This window comes from Leptonychotes weddellii, chromosome 2 (assembly GCF_054177405.1).
Source record: "Leptonychotes weddellii isolate Sample4059 chromosome 2, ASM5417740v2, whole genome shotgun sequence".
Taxonomy (NCBI): domain Eukaryota; kingdom Metazoa; phylum Chordata; class Mammalia; order Carnivora; family Phocidae; genus Leptonychotes; species Leptonychotes weddellii.
The window spans coordinates 144,575,787-144,592,359 of record NC_138370.1 but is presented as its reverse complement, the minus strand read 5'-3'; the positions used below and the strand labels follow the sequence as shown (position 1 = coordinate 144,592,359).

General features: G+C 36.2%; 1 long non-coding RNA gene and 1 pseudogene across 1 annotated transcript in view; one reads left to right on the top strand and one right to left on the bottom strand.

Moving 5' to 3' along the window:
* Positions 1 to 16,573, top strand: part of LOC145720206 (uncharacterized) — a 307,447-nt gene that overhangs the window by 271,931 nt on the left and 18,943 nt on the right. The gene's annotated exons all lie outside the window — the stretch shown is intronic.
* On the bottom strand, positions 4,379 to 5,352 carry LOC115940589 (large ribosomal subunit protein uL11-like; annotated as a pseudogene).

The following is a 16,573-nucleotide window of genomic DNA, read 5'->3' as shown; positions in this document are numbered from 1 at the left end:
ATGGATGAATCTGCCTTTTTTGAAGGAGGATAATAGCACCTCTTTTTTTCTTTTTCTTCCCCCTTTTTGTGAAGGGGAGAAAGTGTTCCTGAAAGGCTCTTCTAAGAAACAGCTGTATAGATGATGAGAGTTGATACTGATACCAGCCATTTATTGAGTATCTCCTAACTATGAGGCATTAGGTGAGGAATATATATTGTTCATCTTCACAGCCATTTTGCAAGGTTTAAATGATGAGGAGACTGAGGCTCCAAGAAGGTCTAAATGACAGCTATATGAAAATGAAATGAAATGATACATGTGAGGATACCTAGCACCAATGTTGTGCAGGGATGAGAGGGTAGCCTGTTTCAGCTGCGCCCTGTCCTCTTCTTTTCCTCCCCTCTGCTTTAGTCTGGGGTATATGTCCTCCCCAAATTCCTATGTTGAAAACTGATGCCCAAGTTGATGGTATGAGGAAATAGGGCCTTTGGGAGATGATTTGGTCATGAGGGTGGAGGCGTCATGAATGGAATTAGTGCTCTCCTAAGAGGGGCCCCAGAGAGAGCCACCTTATCCTCTAGGACATGTGAGGTTACAGTTAGAAGACAACCCTCAGTGAAGAAGCTGAACCTCACCAGACACTAAATTTGCCAGCTCCTCGATCTTGGACTTCCCAGTCTCCAGAACTGTAAGCAGTAAATTTCTGTTGTTTATAAGCCACCCTGTCTATGGTATTTTGCTCTAGCAGCCTGAGAGGACTAAGAGACCTTCCTTTGCCCCCTCCATCTTTTTCTCTTTTCCTTGCGTCCTTTGTTGAATATTTAGAGCATTTTCCATTTAGGCTTCTCTTTGTTTATTACAGTGACCTGATTCGGTGATTCGTGAAATTTTCAAGGCTTTTTTGATCCTACGTTAACCTATGTGAATTATTTGGTGAATTTAACAGTTCTCAATAGAGTGAATGCTATATATTGACCTTGTTTACTAAGCACAGGAGATTCCCAGGTATTGTAGTTGCAGTGGATCTTGCATTCATTTCAGAATGAGCTAAAGTCTAAAAATAGATTATGTTCTGTACAAGATTCTTCCCTAGTGCTTTCAACTTCTGTTTCTTAGAAACAGTTGATGCAGCTCAGAGGCAGGAAAAAAAAAAAAAATGAAGAGTGAGAGGAGTCCATAATTCACAGTGGAAGGAAATTATATTAAATTCCTAATGAGTTCTGACATATAACGTCAGAAAGTATTGTAAGTCATAGTAACATTTTTAGGAGCGGCCTTGCTGAAAAGTTACATATTTTAAACTTCATAATGTAAAAAATAAATAAATAAATAAAAATAAACTTCATAATGTGACCATGGTTTACATATTTATAGCTTTATTTATATATTTATAGGATCTGTCTTTGTAATCTATTTTCTATATAATCTGTATATAATGAAAAAAAAAAGATAGCAGGAGGGGAAGAATGAAGGGGGGGAAATCAGAGGGCGAGATGAACCATGAGAGACGATGGACCCTGAAAAACAAACTGGGGGTTCTAGAGGGGAGGGGGTTGGGAGGATGGGTTAGCCTGGTGATGGGTATTAAAGAGGGCATGTTCTGCATGGAGCACTGGGTGATATGCACAAACAATGAATCATGGAGCACTACATCAGGGACTAATGATGTAATGTATGGTGACTAACATAACAATAAAAAATTTTTAAAAAATGATCATTTCTAATACTTTGGGGAAATCATCTTTTGAAGTACCCTAAGTTTTTTATTACCCAACCTAGTTCTTCTTTAGTTAATTTTTTTCCCCATTTAACTAGGATGACATCCTTCTTTAAAAAATAAAAAAAGGCATGTCTAGAGTTTGCTGACTGCATCAGTAGTTTTTAGTGTAAAGTAGTGGCTATAGGCCACTGAAGTTGAGATCTCAGTTTGATTTGATGTAAATTTGATGATTTGTATAAATTTGATCAACCATCTGCAGGTGTGAAGTTTTGGGGGGTGTGGGGGATTAATAAAAACTCAGCTAATGGCTCTCATATCTATACTTTCAGACCTTTACCACGGCACAAAATGTGTTCTATAATATACCACTGTGTATCTGCCTTGTCTGGTGTTTGAGCACCTAGAGGAGGGTAGTCATACCATATTCAGTCTTGTGTTGCCCTTAATGCTTCTTGTGATGCTGAACACGTATTCTCTCAAACCTCCTGGCAGAGAAGAGTGAATGTGTGACCTGGGGGAGCTAAGGATATAGTTTGTAGAGGTCTGTTACTACCATAATGCTCTTGTGAAGTCTTTTCTTTTGAAAATTCATTTGGGTTTGGATTCCTACCTTACCATGCACAAGCCACTTACTGGAATGAAAAAAAAAAAAAAAGGTGGTTGCTTTAAATTATGTGATGTTGAATAAAATTGCCATGCTAGAATGTATGCTGTATTGACCCTGAAATATATGAGGATGGATACCTAATCAGAATGTGTTGAATTTAACTGAATTTAGCAATCTAGTTCCAGAAAGCCAGGAAAACAGATAATTCAGTTGAAGACAAGGTAGATATAGTTTTTAATCTTCTGCCTTCCTTTCAGTGTTCTATACCTGCTTTGCTCTCATCCCCTCATCTCCATGTCTTCCTTACTTCCAACAGGCTTTATACCATCACCTACTGACTGTCAGCATTTAAGCCAGATCTCAAGGGAGGGACTTACAATGACTATTATACACAGGCTCCAAGTTCACATTGTCACTGCTAAAGGATGTTACAGCCCAGCTGAGGGGCTATCGAAGCAAATAAATGTTCCAGACTGGCCTACTTTAATGGTTGAATTCTGATTTTTGAATTACAACCAATATTGCATAATGGCAAGATCAGGGACAGTGGGATCTCACGGAGCCAAATCCTAATCCTGGCTCTCTATATTCCATTTGCATATTCTTGGGCAGATTTAAGCTTTCTGTGACTGGCATTGTTTTGGGTGCTCCATGTATTTGATTTTATTTATTTCTCATTGCCACATCCCTGAGGTTATTTGTATCTTCATTGTACACATAAAAGGGCACCATGTCTTTAAGAAATTGTGCTGATGTATACATCTACAAAGTGGCAGAGGTAGAATTGAACTCCATCATTGTAATGCGGAAGCACTTTTCATGCAACCTAGTATCATCTAGAATGACTAAGGTCTTAGAGAAAATTCTTCCAATTATTGTAATGCATTTTTAGTACTATTTTTTAGAATGTATTGGAATTAGAGAAAAATTGAGAAGATAGTAAAGAGCATTCCCATATACCCAACACCCAGTATGCCCTGTTATTAACACCTTACATTAGTATGGTATATTTACTGCAATTAATGAACCAGTATTGATACACTATTATTAACTAAAGTCCATAATTTATTCGCAGTTGCTAAGTTTTGACCTAATATTGTCTTTCTTTTCCAGGATCCCATCCAGTATATCGTATTACATTTAATTGTCACGTCTCCTTAGGCTCCTATAGGCTGTGACGGTTTCTCACTTTCCTTGTTTCTGATCATTCTGACAGTTTTGGAGGGTGCTGGTGAGATATTTTGTAGGATTCTCCTCCATTAGAATTTTTCAGATGTTTTTCTCATGCCTAGACTTGGGCTATGGGATTTAGGGAGGAAATCACAGGCCTCAAGTGCTATTTTCATCACATTATATGAAAGATGTATACTAGCATCATGACTCATGACTATTGATGATAACTCTGGCTGAGGTAGTGTTTGTCAGATTTCTCCAATGTAAAGTTACTCTTTTCCTCACCTTTCTGTTTTTGGAATAGAAAATTCCAAAGTCATATAACTGACATGCACTGGTGGGGAAGTCAATGCCGTGTCTGCCCTAGCCCTGAAGATTGGGTCAAGGCAGACTCTTTGGAGTCTTTACTCTTTGGAAGAGCCACTATCAACAGCCCACATTTATGGAGTTGGGATTTATGCTCTCCCCCGCCCCCCCCCCCCGTAGGGGAGAAGTATCTACATAATTATTTGGAATTCTTCCACATGAGATAGTTGTCTCTTCTCCATTCATTAATTTGTTAAATTATTTTTATACATTGATATAAACTTATAGATAATTAATTTTATATTTTGGGTATTAATCTGAGTTATTTTTTTGCTCAAAATTTTCCAGTTTTGGCTACTGGGAGCCTTTTAGTTGGATCCTGTGTCCCTTTGGCATACTCCCACATAACTCCAAAAATGTTTTTTATTGTTTTGTTTTTTAGTATGTTCTTACTTTCTGACACACCAAGCTTATCTTCTATAATTCCTGATTCAGTCCTTGAATCAGCTGTTTCTCCAAGGAGCTTTTGGTTCAGTATTAGAAACCAAGATCTGTGCCCTTTGCTACTGGGGTGGACCTCTCAGCTGACAGCACAAAGAAATGTATGTGTGTGTACTAACCTATGTATATACACATATCTATAAATATTTCTATTTGCAACTGTATGTAATATATTAAGCTAAGTTCTTACTGATGTCTCCAACTCCAATCCATTACTACATGGATCATTCTAGCCTCTTCCCCTTGATTGTTATAATGCATTTTTGTTATTGTTGGTGTCAAATGACCCTTTACTGAAATATTTTCCTTTATAGTTTTAACTAGCTGGGCAATCCACTGCACCACTATTGATGTCATCTGTGATGTAATGAGGGTGGCGGCATCAACATTGCAGCCCACAGATTGGGCAGTCCCCAGGATCTCTTTAATGGTTCCAGAGAGTTCTCTGGCTAAAGATTAGTGCCACATCTGTTAGGCGATGTTGACAGTCTCATTAAAAGTGATATTTCCACTGTGTTTAATGTTTTTCTGTTGCTTTCTGTCTCTTGGAAGTTCCTTTTTATTTTTTTTAAATTTTTTATTGTTATGTTAATCACCATACATTACAGCTTTAGTTTTTGATGTAGTGTTCCATGATTCATTGTTTGTGTATAACACCCAGTGCTCCATGCAGAACGTGCCCTCCTCAATACCCACCACCAGGCCAACCCATCTTCCCATCCCCCTCCCCTCTGGAACCCTCAGTTTGTTTTTCAGAGTCCATCGTCTCTCATGGTTTGTCTTCTTGGAGGTTCCTTGAAGGCTTTGATAATCAGGGCAGAGGCAGAAGGTACCACTTCAATCTGGGCCTGTTCTGAATGGTCAGTTTTACTGTAACCCTCAGACCCTTCCAATCACCACTTGTCTTGGTGATGTCATCACCAACCTTTTTTGGAGTCAGACCCAGTGGGCCAATCTTTGGGGCCAAGGCAGACGTGGCATTGACTTCCCCCCCAGCGCATGTCAGGTATAGGACTTTGATCTCATTGGGTTTGAACTTAGGTGGCATGGTGGAGGTGGCTTGTGTTAGATGAAACCAGATTCGGGATGACACAAGGCAGTTGCACCTTCACCTCCTCTGAGCCAAAAGCCAAAAGTTGTAATACATTTTTAATAGAACACAAGTTTAAATTTTTCCTAACTGCTGACGATAAAGGTAACATTTATGGATGGCTTATTGTGTTTCAGGCATTGTCCTTAGAACTTTATTTGAATTCTCTCATTCAGTTCTCACACCTAGACTGGGGGTAGTGAAGACACCTTCCTCCTTTTTTTTTTTTAAGATTTTATTTATTTATTTATTTATTTGAGAGAGAGAATGAGATAGAGACAGCGCGAGAGGGGGGAGGGTCAGAGGGAGAAGCAGACTCCCTGCCAAGCAGGGAGCCTGATTCGGGACTCGATCCCAGGACTCCAGGATCATGACCTGAGCCGAAGGCAGTCGCTTAACCAACTGAGCCACCCAGGCGCCCCTCCTCCTTTTTTTCAAGTTTCATTTTGAACAACTTAATATTTACATATTTGAAATTTCATACTTACAAAGAGAAAGAAAGAAACTCAGAGATACTAACTTTGCCAACATTATGGAGTAGTGAGTGCGATGGCCTGTATTCTCTGATTTCAGAGCTCGTCCCTAACTATTGTGTATACTAACTCCTAGCTTTTAGGCTTCCTTTGCTTCTCATGTTGGGACTCACTGGGAGGAGTACAGTGTTGGCACTCTTGGGAAAACAGCCAGAGCTGAGGCGTTTATATGACCAAGTACATTAGAGATGCTCAATATTTTTATTGTTTCAAGGCAATATCAGTGCACATCCATTATAACCAAGAGATTACAGAAGAGTTTAATACATTAAACTCAGAGAAGCTTCTGTTTGTTATTTATTTTCATACAAACCTTCTTCTGACAGTTGCTATATTCTTCTAAATTATTGAAATTGTGGCTTTTGGGAGTATGTGGACTAGGAAAATATGAAAATAATGCTTTATAGTTTAGCAAGAACAGTCAGAACTGCTTTTTCATGCTTCATGAGCGAGTGTTAATAAATGGTTATGCCAAAATGGTCAGGACACGTAATGCCTCGTACTTGTATGAATGTGGTAATTTTGGTTTCTAAGATCCACGAATAAGTAAAAATTCTGAGGAAATTTCTCTTGGTCATAATAGTGTATAGATTCCCAGGAGGAAATGTATGCTGATAAATTGAATTCAGAAAACAATTGTTACCTATGATCACCGGCAATACTCTGCTTATATGGTTATATCCATGAGTAAATATGAACTCACTTGGGATTAGGTGTGAACCTGAATTTTCTCAGCTCATTTCTCTATATGTGAGTATCACCATCTTTTTAGAGCTATGTCTATGCAGTGGCCAATAACTGGTCAGTTCAGTTGTTATTATGGCCCTTACCAGCTTTCTAAGAACTTCCCACATTACTCATGAATATTTAACTTTTATCATCAATGTTTGCATAAACTCTGAGCCACAGATTCTCAATGTAAAAATCCCAGTTATCGATCCTCTATTAAGCAAAGCACTTTTAAGAGCACTTTACATGCAATCTTTCATTTAATCTTCATGACATGGGCATTATTATGAAATTGACATTATTAATTACTCTCATTTTATAAGTGAAGACTGTGAAAGATGTCAAGAAACTTTCTTGAGTTTACACATTTCATATGTGGCAGAGTTTATATTTAGACCAAGGTGACTTTTGCATCTCTAACTACCACTCAGTAGGGTATAAATCCAAGTAAGTGACAATAACAAGCAATCCCAAGTGTACAGTGGATAAACTAAATATATTTATTTTCCCAATCACGTTACATGCAAGGGGGCTGTGGTCTGCAATCTCTCTGAGACCAGGCTGATGTAGTCTCCACCCTCAGGTATTGTATAGTCTGGAGCACCAGGTCTTCTCAGTTGCTGTGGCAGAGGAAGAGATCGCTAGAAAGTTCTGTTTTAGTTCTTTCATACTTAGATCTCAAAGTGACAATCTTGTTGGCTACAACTAGTCAATGTCCCTGTCTAACTGTAGTGGGGCTACGAAATATGTGGGGTATAGGTAGAATGATTGGATAGTATCAGAGACTGTGTAATGTGCCTCTCTAAATTCGTGTGTTGAAGCCCTAGCCCATAATGTGACTGTATTGGAAATAGGATCTTTAGGGAGGTAATTAAGGTTAGATGAGGTCATAAGAGTGGGGGACTAATCCCATACGGCTGGTGCACTTTTAAGAAGTGGAAGAGACATCGGAATCAGGTAGCCAGAAAGAGAACTCTCACTACAAACCAGATTTGCCACCACTTCGATCATGAAATGATCTGAAGGCTAGAAATCCTTCAGAACTGTGAGAAAATGGGTATCTGTTGTCTAAGGCCCCCAGTCTGTTATTTTGTTAGGGCAACCTGAACACATTAAAGTGGCACCACTGTGTCTGTTGCAGCAATGTGATACAAATTCTAAGGCGTTGTTGGGAGAATTAAGCTGAAAAGATGTAAAAATATTTTAAATTTATTTACTGAAAAAGAATAGATGTTCAATAACAGTCAGTTTCAAGGCTTTCAAGTTACCTTGCTTAAGACTAAACACTTCTGAAATTATTGCCATTCAGTGCCTTTACTGCTTTGTTTTTTGGACCGGCATTCCCCCATGGCATAGATTTTCGATTGCAGGGTGTTTTAGTCAAGCTTCTGGAGAAAAACAGAATCACTAGTCAAGCTGACACATAAAATCAACCATCGTACAGGAGAAAATATGAAATATTTAAGAAGGAAAGGATTAATGAATTTCATAATCAACCTCTAAAAAATCTACTTAAAGGACAGCATAAGAGTTGTTTAAATAAGGAGGTATACATATTTTAAGATTGATCTCTCAATTGCATTCACAAATACTCCTGAATATTTTAACATATCTTAATCTGATTCTAGAGTATGGAAATAAATATATGTGAACATGTATATATTCTATGGTAATAGATATTATGCTATGTACCTTATATGCAATATTCAGTCACTTACCTTTTTATGAATTAGCTGTTTTGCAAATTCAGCAAATGCCATTTTTTGTTCCAATTCATAAATACTAAGCAATAACTCACAAAAGATTTTTGCAGTTATCAATAAAAATATTATAAATGTTATTGTTTGGTTCTCTGAAAGCACAGAAATGTAATTCTGTATTTGACTTTTAAAATCATACATAGTTAAATTTAGAAGAGCCCTAGTTATATGTATTTTACATGATAAATATTGATATGTATATTTCCTTCTCCACCCCATGTTTTTCCCTTCCAGGATTAAATTCAGCATGTTGAAAAATTACATTTAAATGCTATAACACTTCTGTTGTCAAAGTGAAATTATTTCTATTCAAGTTCCCAAAAGTTCAAAAAATTATTCAGAAAGTTTTTATGCCAGACAAGAGTATGTGTATGTGTATGCACATTTGGAATGATAGTATATGGGGAAGATTTGTAAGACATTTTCTGCCTCATCATTTTTTAAATTATTTTGTCTAACTGTTTTTATTCATGTTACTGTTAGCAACAGAGCTGCATATCCTAGCTGACTCACTGAAGCAAGAACCAGGACAAAGAAAATAATGTAAATAAAGTCACAGTTAACAAAGTCTTTCAAAAATTTTATTCCAACAGTGTATAAGAAATTCTATTCATTGCCAACCTCTCAAACTTAATACTGTTTGACTTTTTTATTATTTCCAATCAAATGGGTGAAAAACAGTTCTCATCATGAACTTCAGTTACCTTTATATGGTAACAAGGTTGAGCATATCATCATATCTTTTTGGCCATTTGGATTCCCTCTTTGAAGAGGTGATTGTTTAGGCTTCTCATCCATTGTGCTGTTGAGTTGTTTCTCCTTTTCTTTTTGATTTATAGTACACACACACACACACACACACACACACATTCATTCATGTGCACATGCCTACAAACATAAAACCATTATTAAAATACAGAATAGCAATACTTCTGGTTATAGACACAGTGACGGGATAAGAAAAAGTACATGAAGCACATGAGTACATGTAAATTATTTTTAAAGATCCAGTAATTGGATTTGGTACTAAATTCACAAGTATTCATTAGATTCTTAAAAATACATAATTACATATATAAATAAATAGAATAATAAGGGCCCTGATTTATATCAATAATTACAGTGTATCATGAACCAAGTTGTTTTTTTTTTTTAAGATTTTATTTATTCACTTGTCAGAGAAAGAAAGGGAGAGAGCACAAGCAGGGGGAGTAGCAGAGGGAGAAGCAGGCTCCCTGCTGAGCAAGGAGCCCAATGCAGGACTTGATCCAAAGACCCTGGGACAAGGATCTGAGCCAAAGCCAGGCGCTTAACCGACTGAGCCACCCAGGTGTCCCCATGAACCAAGTTTCGTGAGTAGTATCATTCTGTGTTCCTGTGTTGCATTAGAAAATTATTCCCTGATAAAATGAATACTAAATAATAATTTAGGGGTACCTGGGTGGCTCAGGGGTGCCTGGGTGGCTCAGTTGGTTAAGTGTCTGAGTCTTGGTTTGGGTTCAGATCATGATCTCAGGGTAGTGAGATCAAGCCCCACTTTGGGCTCCATGCTGAGCGTGGAGTCTGCGGGAGGTTCTCTCCCTCTCCCTCTCTCTCTGCCACCCCTTTCCTTCTTGCACATGCTCTCTCTCTCAAAAATAAATAAATCATTAAAAAATATTCAAAAAATAATTTATATTTAAGTGTGGTGATTATATGAAATAAATATTACAGCAGTGATATTTGTGATGGTTTATGGAGAGGAAGCAGCTATGTTCTAGTAGTAGCCCTGAACTTGGATTAGAAGACAGAACGCCATTACTTATTAGTCACAAGTGAAATGGTGTATATCATGCTCTGTTTCCTCTAATCTTAATGTATATAATGCTGATTATACTGTTAAACTACTAACTGTACTATAATACTGTACCACTACTAATACTAGAAGTAATTAATACTTATGATAACATTACAAATCTTTAAGCTTCTATGTGGATTAAATATATCAAGATTGGGGCACCTGGGTGGCTCAGTCATTAAGCATCTGCCTTCGGCTCAGGTCGTGGTCCCAGGGTCCTGGGATCGAGCCCCGCATCAGGCTCCCTGCTCCACGGGAAGCCTGCCCTCTCCCACTCCCCCTGCTTGTGTTCCCTCTCTTGCTGTGTCCCTCCCTGTCAAATAAATAAATAAAATCTTAAAATAAATAAATATATCAAGATTAATAATTGCACTGCTGGTGTAAGCTATTCAGCACCAAATAAATATGCTATATTGACATAATTAAAAACAACGGATGAAATCCCTAACGACTTTCTACTTGTATTTTTAAAACCCAGGTTTTTTTCTGCCAGTAAAAGTGAAGGTGAGGGTAAGCATATTCTCTCTCCACTGCAGCAACCCTCAGTTTGTTTCCTGTGTTTTTTTTTTCTGAAATACGCCATTTTCTCCACAATCTTTCAAGATGTCTTTTTTCTTAGTGTGGCTTATAAAATCTTATTTTCTACATGAAACCTCTCTAGCAGCTTTAGAGAAACAAAAAGTATATTATTTTCCTATGTAAATATGCATCATTCCATGACTATACATTACATGATTTGTTTTTAATGTAATATGAATATTAATGAATATTCATTCATCTTTCTGAATACATGTATTATGTTTCTGTATGTCAGGCTAGATTATTTTACTTGCAGCACTGAGATATACAACAGAGTTATTAGCTTCTTTCTTAGTTGGTCACATTTTAAAATTTGTCACATTTTATAGTGTGTATTGAGAATTATATCCAAGATTATATCATAGGATACCATTGTTGTACCTTATGCTCAGATTTTGAGAAGATTCTTATAGCCTTAAGCATCTCCAGAAGCCCTACTTTTTGGCCAGGGTCAGGTCTTTTTTTTTATACTACTTCATGAACATTGATAAATTCTAAGATGTCTTCCTTAAGTTACAAAAGGCCTGCCTTCTGATTCAAACTGGAGTCACAGTGGCCACTGTTGCCAGATGTCCTTTTATGTTGGAGAATTGTGAATAGTGTCTAAGTTAGTGATGTAGTTGAATACAATGCAAATGTGGAAGAATGCCCATGAATCAATGTCTTTTTATACAGGGAAATAAACAGAGTCATTAGCAATATGGAACGTTGGAAAAAAACTTCCTAGCAAAGCAATATTTATGCTTTCAGTTGTCTGTGTTTCCTTATCAAGAAGCAATGTGATATACTAGAATATATTTTAGGCTATAAATTAAAAACTTAAAAATTTGGGGTCTTACCTCAGTCTACCACTCACCCAGCCTAGAGCAAATGATATAACTTCTGGGAGATTTAGCTATTTATCCTTCAAGTGGGAAAAAATAAGCTCTGCTTACCTCAAAGTTTGCTGTGAAAATCAGGCAATAATAACTGGCCTCCTGAAGCACTTCTTTTTCCAAGAGGGAGCTAATAAGAAAAAGATCTGAAATAGTGTAAAGTTTTATTCAAAGGTAAAACTATTGCTAATTCTGTTCTACATAGTTTGCTTTTTTTAAGGGCAATCTGTACATATTAATAATTGTAATTCCACTAATAATGTTTTACCTACAAAGGACATTTGGCAAGAAATCAAAGACTTTTATGCACCACATAGAATGTTTATTGTAACAAAGTAAACCAGCTGTGGACCTTTGATCAATACATCAATATCTAGATTTTTTTTTTTTAGCTTCTATTTCTGTTATATTCTTCCAGTCAAGGCTTTTTATATAAAGAAAATGAACAGCTAGTAACACATTGGTTGTGTCGTTCTGATGAACTTTAGAATGCTTAATATCATCTTGTTTAATTTCATGTTTCATAAAAGCTTCTCAATTGCAGGATCAATTACTTTCAATCTCCGCATCAATCAGTCCAGATGGTTCTCATTATTTGCTAAGGATAGCAGCAAATTGAAATTTTTGAACTCGTGATGCATATTGTGTTAATCTTTGCTATGGAAAGGTCCTTCTGCAGAATAAGTGGAGCTGAAAAAGGTGTGTTTTGCAGTCACAAATTGAATGTCTTTTAAGGATTGAAAGGGACTCTTTAAAGTGTTATACCCAGATGAGCGTTAAAAAATGCAGTCTTAAGAAAAATCAAGTCACTCATGTATTCATTGCTGAAATAAGAACATCATTTCATTTCTGATTCTAATTTGAATTTTGATTTGAAGGTGAAAAAAAAACCCTCAGGATTGTTTTGTATTGCAAAATGAGCCATATAACTTGTTATGTAAACATGATTTATTGTTAGACTAAAAATGTGAGTTATACTTCTTTGTGTCTGATACAGTCCTTTTACTGTCAGTTTTTCCTGAACTTAACTCACAGGTAGAATATGTTCCAATTTAAATAGTTTGAAAAATAAGGTAGCTGATATATGATAATAATTTCACTTTTATTACTGATTTAACTAAGATAGTTTTTCATAATTTCCAATTGGTTGCATTTTCATCTACTTCAGTCATTTTCTGTATTGAACACAATTATGAAGATTTTTATTCAATCCTATTACATTTACATAAACAATATAATTTGTTAAATTTGGAGGGGGAATAAAGCCTCCATTTATTCTTTAGTTTATTAATACGTTTATTGGGGAAAGAACATAATTCTCCTGATTATTTAAGCAAGTAATGGAAATTCACAAGAGACAGAAATAATAACTGAAGGGTCATTTCATTAAAAGGTTATAACAATTGTAAGTATGTGTCCGTTCCAACATTGGAGGACCTAAATATTTAAAGCAAATATTAAGGGAATGAAAGGGAGATATAGACAACAATAATAGGGGACTTCAAAACTTCACTTTCAACAGTGGATATATTATCCACATGACAAATGAAGAGGGAAACAGTAGATCTGAATAACACTATAGACCAAGTGATTTTAACATATATGGAACAGTCCATCCAACAGCATCAGAATATACATTCTTCTCAAGGACACAGAGAAGATTCTCCAAAATAAACCATATGTCGGACTATAAACAGCCTTAACAAAATTAAGAAGATTGAAATCATATCTAGTATTATTTCTGATCACAGTGGTATGAAACTAAAAATTAGTAATAGGAGGAGAAATGAAAAATTCAAACGTCCGGAAATTAACACACTCTTGAACATCCAAAGGGTCAAGGAAGAAATTATAAGGAAATAAATATCTTTTTTTTAAAACAAGATTTTATTTATTTATTTGACAGAGACACAGTGAGAGAGGGAACACAAGCAGGGGGAGTGGGAGAGGGAGAAGCAGGCTTCCCATGGAGCAGGGAGCCCGATGCAGGGCTCAATCCCAGGAACCTGGGATCATGACCTGAGCTGAAGGCAGACCCTTAACGACTGAGCCATCCAGGTGCCCCAGGAAATAAATACCTTGAGACAAACAAAACAACATACCAAACCCAACATGCCAAATTTTATGGGATGCAAGAAAAGCAAAAGTTTCCAAAGGGAAGGTTATAGCTATAAATCAAGAAAATAGAAAGATGTCAATACCTAAAGTAGCTAGGAAAAGAATCATAAACTAAGCCCAAAATTGGCAGAAAGAAGGAAATAGTAAATATTAGAGCAGAAATAAATAAGGGGTGCCTGGATGGCTCAGTCAGTTGAGCGACCAACTCTTGATTTTGGCCCAGGTCATGATCTTGGGGTTTTGGGATCAAGCCCTGTATTGGGCTCCACACTCAGTGCAGAGTCTCCTTGGGATTCTTTCTCTCTCTCCCCCTCCCCTTGCTTGTGCTCTTTCTTTCTCTCAAATAAATAAATAAAAATTAAAAATAAATAAGTGAAATAGACGCTAGAAGGACAATAGAAAAAACTTAATGAAACTAAGAGTTGATTTTTTAAAAGGATAAACAAAATGGACAAATCTTTAGTGAGACTAACCAAGAAAGAAAAGACTCAAATCAACAAAACTATAGATGAAAAAGGGCACATTACCACTGATACCATAGAAATGCTAAGAATTATAGGAGGCTACTATGAACAAATCTTGCCAACAAATTGGATAAACTATAAGAAATGGATACATTTCTAGAAACATTATAACCTTCCAAGACTGGATCATGAAGAAACAGAAAATCTGAACAAACCAATAATAACTAAGAAGATTCAAGCAGTAATTTAAAAACTCCCCCCAAGAGAAAAGCCCAGGACCAGATGGTTTCACTGGTAAATCCTACCAAACATTTAGAGAAAAATTAATGCCAATCCTTTCTCAAATTCTAAAAAAAAAAATTGAAGAGGGGGAATATTCCCAAACTCATTTTATGAAACCAGCATCACTCTAATACCTAATCCAGATAAAGACACAAGAGAAAACTACAGGCCAATATCCCTAATGAATATAGTTTTAAAAATCCTTAACAAAATTCTGGCAAACCAAATTCCTAGCACATCAAAGGGATCATACGCCAAGATCAAGTAGGATTTATCCCTGGGTTGCAAGGATGATTCAACATACATAAATCAATAAACATTATACACCTCACTGATAGATTGGAAGATAAAACATATAATCCTCACTATAGATTCAGGAAAAAAAAGAAAAGATGAAATTCCAACACCCTTTCATGAAAAACAACAAAAAAAGCTCTCAAGAAATTGGGTATAGAAATTGGGTATATAACAGACCTTAACATAATAAAGACCATATATGACTTACCCAGAGCTAACATCATACATAACAGTAAAAATCTACTTTTTCCTCTAAGGTCAGAAATATGACAAGGGTGCCCATTCACACAACTTCTTCAAACATAGTACTAGAATTCCTATCCAGAGCAATTAGGCAGGAAAAAGAAAGAAAAGGGAACTGATTGGAAAGGAAGAAGTAAAATCATCATTGCTTGCAGATGAGATGATTTTATATATAGAAAACCCTAAAAGACTCCACCAAAAAATTCTTAGTACTAATTGATGAATACAGTAACGTTTCAGGATACAAACTAAACATATAGAAAACAGTTGCATTTCTATACACTGCCAATAAAACATCTGAAAAAGAAATAAAACCACTACATTTACAATAGCATGAAAAGCAATAAAATACTTAAGGATAAATTTAACCAAAGAGGTGAAAATTCTGTACACTGGAAACTATAAGACATTAATGAAATAAATAGTACAAGACACAAATAAATAGAAATATATCCTGTGTTCATGGATTGGAAAAACTAGTATTTTTAAAATGTCTATTCTGCCCAAAGTGATCTACAGATTCAGTGTAATTCCTATCAAAATTGCAATGGCTTTTTCACAGAAATAGAAAAAATCCTAGAATTTGTGTGGAACCACAGAAAACCCCCAAGTAGCTAAAGCAATCTTGAGAAGGAGGAACAAAGCTGGAGGCATCAGACTGCCTACTTTGAAGCTAGAGTATAAAGCTACAATAATCAAAACAGTATGGTATTGGCATAAAAACAGACACATAGACAATTGGTAGAGAACAAAGAGCTCAGAAATAAATCCCCACATATAGTCGACTAATATTTGGCAAGAGAACCAAAAATACTCAGTAGTGAAGATTACTCTTTTCAATAGATGTTCTTTGGAGAACTGGTTATTCATATTTAAAAGAATGAAACTACATCCCTATTTTACACCACTTACAGAAATTAACTTGAAATGCATTAAAGAGGGCGCCTGGGTGGCTCAGTGGGTTTAGCGACTGCCTTCGGCTCAGGTCATGATCCTGGAGTCCTGGGATCGAGTCCCGCATCGGGCTCCCTGCTCGGCAGGGAGTCTGCTTCTCCCTCTGACCCTCCTCCCTCTCATACTCTCTGTCTCTCATTCTCTCTCTCGCAAATAAATAAAATCTTAAAAAAAAAAAAAAAAAGAAATGCATTAAAGAAATGTAAAACCTGAAACTGTAAATCTTTTAGAAGAAAACGTAGAGAAAAAAAACTAATTGACATTGGTCTTACTAATGATTTTTTGGATATTACACCAAAAGCAAAAGCAATGAAAGGAAAAATAAACAAGTGGGGCTACATCATACTTGAAAGTTTCTTCACAGCAGAAGAAACAACCAACAGAATGAAGAAGCAACTCATGGAATGAGAGAAAATACTTGCAATCCATAAAACCAATAAGGGATTAACATCCAAAATATATAAGGAATTCATACAACTTAGCCCCCATCAAAAAATTTAAAAAATGGGCTCAGGACCTGAAT